Here is a 6,284-nt window from a genome sequence, read left to right as displayed (position 1 = left end):
AGCCGTGTAGCAAAGAGCCCGGACAGCGCTAATTTGACGACGTCATGAGTGTTGCTCTTATTTGCGCTTCCAGCATGCTTGCGTTGATGCACACGCGGCGTAAGAGCAAGGCGCGTCTGGCGAGTGGCGCAGTAGTCAGCGCCCCCTTTCGGAAGCTGCTATACTTGGTGCGCAGTCATGCTGTCGCAGACGCAGTATAGCCTGAAGGGCAGACGCTCCCTATCACGCGCTCGCTTTCAGCGAGGCCGGGCTCACAAAAGCAGTCGGATTCACCGAACGCAGCTACGGTAGAGCTCTTAATTCGTTTAGCATCTCCAGAGGCAAGCCAAGATGACAGAGTAAGAGGTGAGCAAGATTGCTTGCGAGTGCCTTCTAGACAGTGTGCATCGCTCGACGACAGCGACAACGCGACCGGTCGACTCGGAGATGTTTGCAAAGCCGTGTTCCATGCGCCATGTGTTGCTGGCGGACGGCTGAAAGCAAACTGTTTAGCTGCGCGAGCGAGAGATTGTCGTTTCTTTTTCGTTTTTTTTTTAAATTGGCCCTTACCCGGTCAGTCTCAGCTCTCGACCTGCCTTCGCCTTCGTCTTGTTGCTTTACTTTTACGGCTTGTTAGTCCGCGCACGCTTAATTAACTCCCAGCGGGCCCCGCGTTTCCCTTCTTAGCTTTCTGGCTTTGCAGGTGAGCGCGCGAGCGCGACAGGTACACCATATCTTGCCGTTGCTTCTTGTGCTGAGAGTGAGAGCGTTTTGTGCCGCCCACTGGCTGCAGCGCCGGATAAATAGCATTAGCCAGCGCGCGCATTCATAACCGCACGGAGATAAGATTAATATGTAATGCGCAAGCGGTGTCCCGGCAAGACGCGTTTTTATCGCATTTAGGAGCAATGACACCGCTTGTTTCTGCCATCTCGTCTTCTTCATTTCGTCGTACGTCTGAGTCGTGTAAAGCCGCACTTAAGCCCACCCTCCGCAAGCGTTAACAAAGTGTCAACATAGTTACGAAACGTCAGCCGAGCGTGCAATGCGTATGCAGTCCTATATTCGTGTTTTGTTGCTATTGAATTGGCGTCGCATTGCTTGAACTGGGCCCAAAAGAAGGTACTTCCGTTCAAGGTACCTTTTATTCTAGCTGGAACTACAGTCTGCACTTAGAGCTGTCGCTCTCCTCTGGCACTGCGCTGCGTTTGGGAACAGCGGCAGTGGTTGTTGCAGGCAGGTATAGCCTGCAAACCACGCTAAACAGCTCATCATGCACAGACTCGAGGGGGGAAACAAGCCCTGAGGAAGACGGTAAAGTGGATGAAGGTTCATGAAAGCGCTAATTGTAAGCCATCTCACTGTAGCACGACGTCAGAGCTATCTTTCATGTAGAAACCAAGCTTCCTTTCTAATCATGACGTGTCCTTCCCAAAACAGTCGGATCTCACAGGCATGCATGCGGAAGGTCTTGCTTCTGAAATGTCTCGTACGGCTGTTATCTGGAAAGACAGCATGGCCATGACGAAGCAAAATTGACTAGGTATAAGGGAAAAGAATTTGTCGATTAGAGTGGGTGTCCCGACTACTCTCTCCTTAAGGCGCATAAATCTGGTAGCATTAACGTTGTGACAACGTTACGTTAGTCACGTAATTTCTTCTAGCTAACAGGTTTACGGGACGCGCTCCCGCGTGGCGTCAGCATATTGATTATTATGACTTGAAGCAGGGAAATGCTCAACGGTAGGAGATACGGAAAATAATAGGCGTCACATTAAGAAATAGAACTGACGGTGGTATAATTTACCTAAATCCGGAAACGGAAACGCACCGGAGGCGCACAGTGGATGGCATTGCCTCTGAAATTAAGTGAAGAGAAAGTGCAATGGCGCGGCCACGTAATGCGTAGAACATAGAGGTGGCGCCCTATTGAAGCAGCTTGTAAAGTATTTTCTAAAGTGAGAAATACGCGATCTATGGTGGCATATAATTTGACAAGGTTACGAAGTTCGACAGACTGTGGCTGTAGGATGTATGGGCTCGGTTGTCGCAAGCTACAGGTAGGGAAGTAGTCGGCGTTTTCGGAGAGATACTTGTCTTCCAGTAGACTTGATCATAGGCTGATGGTGGTGGTGGTGGTGGTGATTATTATGATAATGATCATCATATAAGTTTGTAGCTACGGCTCCCAATCTGGTTACCAGCGATAGAATATTAACCATGTCCCATTAATACTTCAGAACATACCCGCGGGAATGATACACGCTGAAATATATTTGAACCATCTAGTGAAGGTAGGTCCACCTCTCTGTCTTTCCTGTCAATAAATTCTGTTCTATCTCTATTCTCTCTAGTGAAGGTCGCTTAGTCAATAGAGATTGTGATTCTGCGTGCTTACATTTGAAGAAAAACGACGCTCATGCACAGCCTCAACATGATACTCTCTACAGCAAGGTCTCCAGCTTCATGGTTACGATTTTCCTTATGGTCTCACGTCCACCTACTTTCTATAAAGCATCTTCTATACATCAAGTGCGTAGCGCGAAGAGCTGCATATCTTTGGAGAGAGAGAGAGAGAAAACAAGGCTAGGAAAGGCAGGGAGGTCAACCAGAACAGCATCCGGTTTGCTACCCTACACTGGGGGTGGGGAAAGGGAAATAGAAAGAGGACTTACACAGAGTACGTATGCTCTCAAGTGGTGCTACTTGGAAGCGTCAGTAGAATCAGACATTGAGATACCATGAGCCTTAATTGAAGAGGCCTTGGTAGTTTGAACACCGCACCGAATCTAGTCCGTAGTCCTCATACGTCCCCGTAACATAGAACCCAACGTTGCTTGTATTGTTTATGGACCTGCCGCGGTGACTCAGTCTTGTACGTTCTAGTATACTCAGAAAGAGATTTCGAGTTCAATTTCCGGCCTCTGGTACCTTTTAAGTGGCAGTAAAAGCAGGAACGCTGGTATTCTGAAGCCTCGGTGCACGTTAATAAACTTGGCGAGGTGTGAACCAGTCCGTAGCACTCCCCTGCCACTTCCCTCACAGCCTTTGCAAGTGAGACGCCGTCCTCCTTGTTGCTGTGCGCTGGCTGGCGGATTTACTCGCCCCTTACTTATCTGTCAGAAATTTACGGTATTGAACTGTTAAACCGATGTATTATATTAATACGATGCAAACGAAAACGGACGCAGCACTCAATCCCGCACTTATTCATGCCACAGCTCAAGTGCCAACTTTTATGCTACTCGGCGCTGACTACGTACGTGTCGGTAATTAAATTAAAAACAAGTGTATGCGGGGAATGGACACTATATAGCCTTTCCCGCCTGCGTGTCTCTCTTCTATTCGCTAACGGTGAGTGATAGCTTGCGATGGTTGACACAAAGTGATTGCGTGTGTGCACACGCATTTCCCCATTGCAGGAAGGCAGTGTGTCTGAGCGTGTGTGTCTGTGCAGTAGCGCGTGGGGCGGGGTTTGAGGGTTAGGCAGGAGAGTCGGGCAGTCCTTTGCGGTGAGGGACAGGCTATCGCCCGCAGCCGCCTGACCACGTCTGACAGCGTGCGACGGCCGTGAGATCAAGTAAATGAGAAGCTAGGCAAATTGGATTACGACTGTCACCGCACCGGGCGTGTAAGGAAAGCGACACTAGCGCGGATATGACCTCGGCACCGCCGGTTTCTGCCAGCGTCCGCGAGGGCTTTGCCGAGCAACTACCGTCAAGGACTGACAGCGCGCTTTCGTTCGCCTCGCTTGGGGAACAGATTGAACGGCAGTTGCACGGTTAAAGGTGCAGCAACATCGTGAAAAGCCCGCGTGTACATGGTGGCAAAGCTCATTTGCTTTTCAACGGCCCATGTTGCGCTCTTGGCCTGCACGTCAAAGCTTAAGCTCACGTTTTTTTTCTCTCTCTTTGATCAAGAGATTCTCTTTCGACGGTGGACGAAATTGAGTGTTTCGTGTTACGAGCTTGGGATTTAACGGAGAGGAGTCAGGCTCAAGAGAAAGCAGGGTTAAAGAGAAGCGTATAGTCAGGGGCCGTTTCGGGAAGGCGAAATGTATTTGTCTGTATCGTTCGATGTTGAGTCGGTTTGCAGATGGCGTTGCTAGAATGCGGTACACGCGCTTAGCGTGCGTGATATTGTCCGTATTGTGAACAAGAGGAGAGAAGTGAAAAGTGAAAACAAAAACGCATCGGGCACGCGGCAACTGCCCAGACTGCGCAAATCCGTTGATACTGCTTCAGCAAACTCGCCTTCTATCCTATTTACACAATCCATAAATGCACCCTACCTGGTCAAATGTGGCTTCAGAAATGGCTGCAGTGAATGGCGATAGTGTTGCTTCAAAGAATTCATGGTTCGTTGTGAACGCAGGAACCGATAGGCTTTTACCCAAGCCTGCTTATAGGTGAAGAGGCTGAGCTCAGGCGAAGAAATGCAGCCAGATCTTTCTCTACCTCTTTTATTAGACGCTGCGAAACCAGGTTTTGTGGCTTATATGTGACTGGAGATTTGCGAAGGTTCTAGATTGCCATTTGATAGCAAAGCGTTGTTATAAAGTGCTTATGCTCTAAGTTCTTTTCTTCTTTAAAGCCTCGCTGTGCAGCCATGGTTTTGGGATAGTAGGCTTTTCAGCAGCCAGTCTTGACATTTTGTCGCAGTTAAACAACTACAACAACGGCAACCTGAGGAGCGTTGCCATGGGTGTCTGGAAGAAGTAACTATTTACAACTTTCATCCTCAAGTTCATTAATTCAGGTGTGCCAAAAACAGCGCTTGTGTGTTGACTCCCTATGCCGATCATGGTGCACCCTTCTAAATGCGTAAGCATTTCTCAGCCTACCCAACCAGAAATCCTATCCGTCCGTCACGTAAGACGAATCCCTATAAAGAAATCAATGTATAAAAAAACGAAACAGAATAGATTCGAAATGAAAAACGCTGGCAGTGGTGAGTTTAGAACGTACGACCGTACGCTCAGAAGGCGAGTGCCTTATCCACTGAGCTAAACACTCGCTTTTTTTTTTGTTGTGTATTTTTTTTCCCGAAATTGAATATACCATGCGCTGAAGCGTTTCGTTAACAGGTTCCCCAACACGGAGACTGAGGGAATCACACGTCGACATAATGACCATTCTTTGCTGCGGGCGCTTATGTCACGCTTGCCATCTCTTGCTAAAGTCGTCTTCGCCGTCAAGCAACAAACGTGTACATGCAGAAGCATCACAAATGTGGGTCCACGCCAAGTTCGCGTTTTCTAGAGCTAGAATGTAGTCGGTTCGTGATCTCCGAATTGCATACAAACATAGTGATATCAGGGTTTCAACACTGCTATTATTTTTGTGGTGTTCCACTGTCAGAAACTTTACGTCTTCCCAATTTGGGCCAAAAGTGTGCTGCACTTATACAAAACAAAAAGACGTGCTGCAACGATTCTGAATAGCGGCAGAACGCGCGGTCCGTTGACCACGGCACAAAAAATAAACCCCTTATTACTTAGCCTTGTTCTGACGGGTAGAATTTCGACATGTAACTTAAAAAAAAAATCCTTAATAGCTGCTTTTACAGGATATTTTGAAAACGCTTGTAAACGTCAGACTCCAGCTGGCTCCCAGCTCGAGACCGATATGATTGTAGTGGGAATAGCATATATATAGCGTTCCAGTGGAGGGCCTTCCGTTTTACATGATTTAGGTACTCTTCAGAAAAACGCTGCTCAAAGGAGCGAGCTGCCCCCGCGGCCTATAGTTACTGTATGAAAGAGTGAAATATAATGCGATTGGTTTGGTTCTTGAGAAAAAAAAGTACCAGTGATCTCTGAATTTTACCTGTATGTTTATAAGGCTAGGCCTCCTTTCGCTTTACTTAAAGATGAATTACTGCGCCTCAAATAAATGCTGCGCGAAATCCATGCACTCGAATCACGTGAGCCGACAAACAGGGCATCACCTGCGCCGAGTATGATACAGCTGGAAAGCACGCAGTACTGCACACAAAGGCTGTGTTCACCAGAGGGGCAGTTCTCCTGTGCCACTGCTGCACTTTTGCCGCGAGTGTGTTACTCGCGAATTGTATTTTGTCCATCCTGTAGGTTGGCAATATCAAAACACACACCGAGGTAGTTGATGATTTCAGACGTCCACTTCATATCTCGAAAGGTGGCTTGTTACGGGTCCCATGCATCTAGCCATGCACCCGCGCACTTTTCACTAATAATTTTAGCAACAGACACTTCACAGAAGTCCATGACATGCTGCATCACTTGGCGGACTTCTCCTTCTTTAGAGGCACATATAAGCGTAAGG

The 6,284-nt window shown here is 47.9% G+C and overlaps 1 long non-coding RNA gene across 1 annotated transcript in view; it reads left to right on the top strand.

Moving 5' to 3' along the window:
• The first annotated feature begins 218 nt into the window (after positions 1-218).
• The window catches only part of LOC135902083 (uncharacterized), a 51,181-nt gene continuing 45,115 nt past the window's right edge, over positions 219-6,284 (top strand). The window contains exon 1 of the long non-coding RNA XR_010564391.1: positions 219-345. This is a non-coding gene — a long non-coding RNA (uncharacterized lncRNA). The remainder of the gene's footprint in view (positions 346-6,284) is intronic.

Source organism: Dermacentor albipictus, chromosome 4 (assembly GCF_038994185.2).
Source record: "Dermacentor albipictus isolate Rhodes 1998 colony chromosome 4, USDA_Dalb.pri_finalv2, whole genome shotgun sequence".
NCBI classification, from domain to species: domain Eukaryota; kingdom Metazoa; phylum Arthropoda; class Arachnida; order Ixodida; family Ixodidae; genus Dermacentor; species Dermacentor albipictus.
Note: the sequence above shows the minus strand (reverse complement) of the source record. Positions and strands in the feature narration are given on the sequence as shown.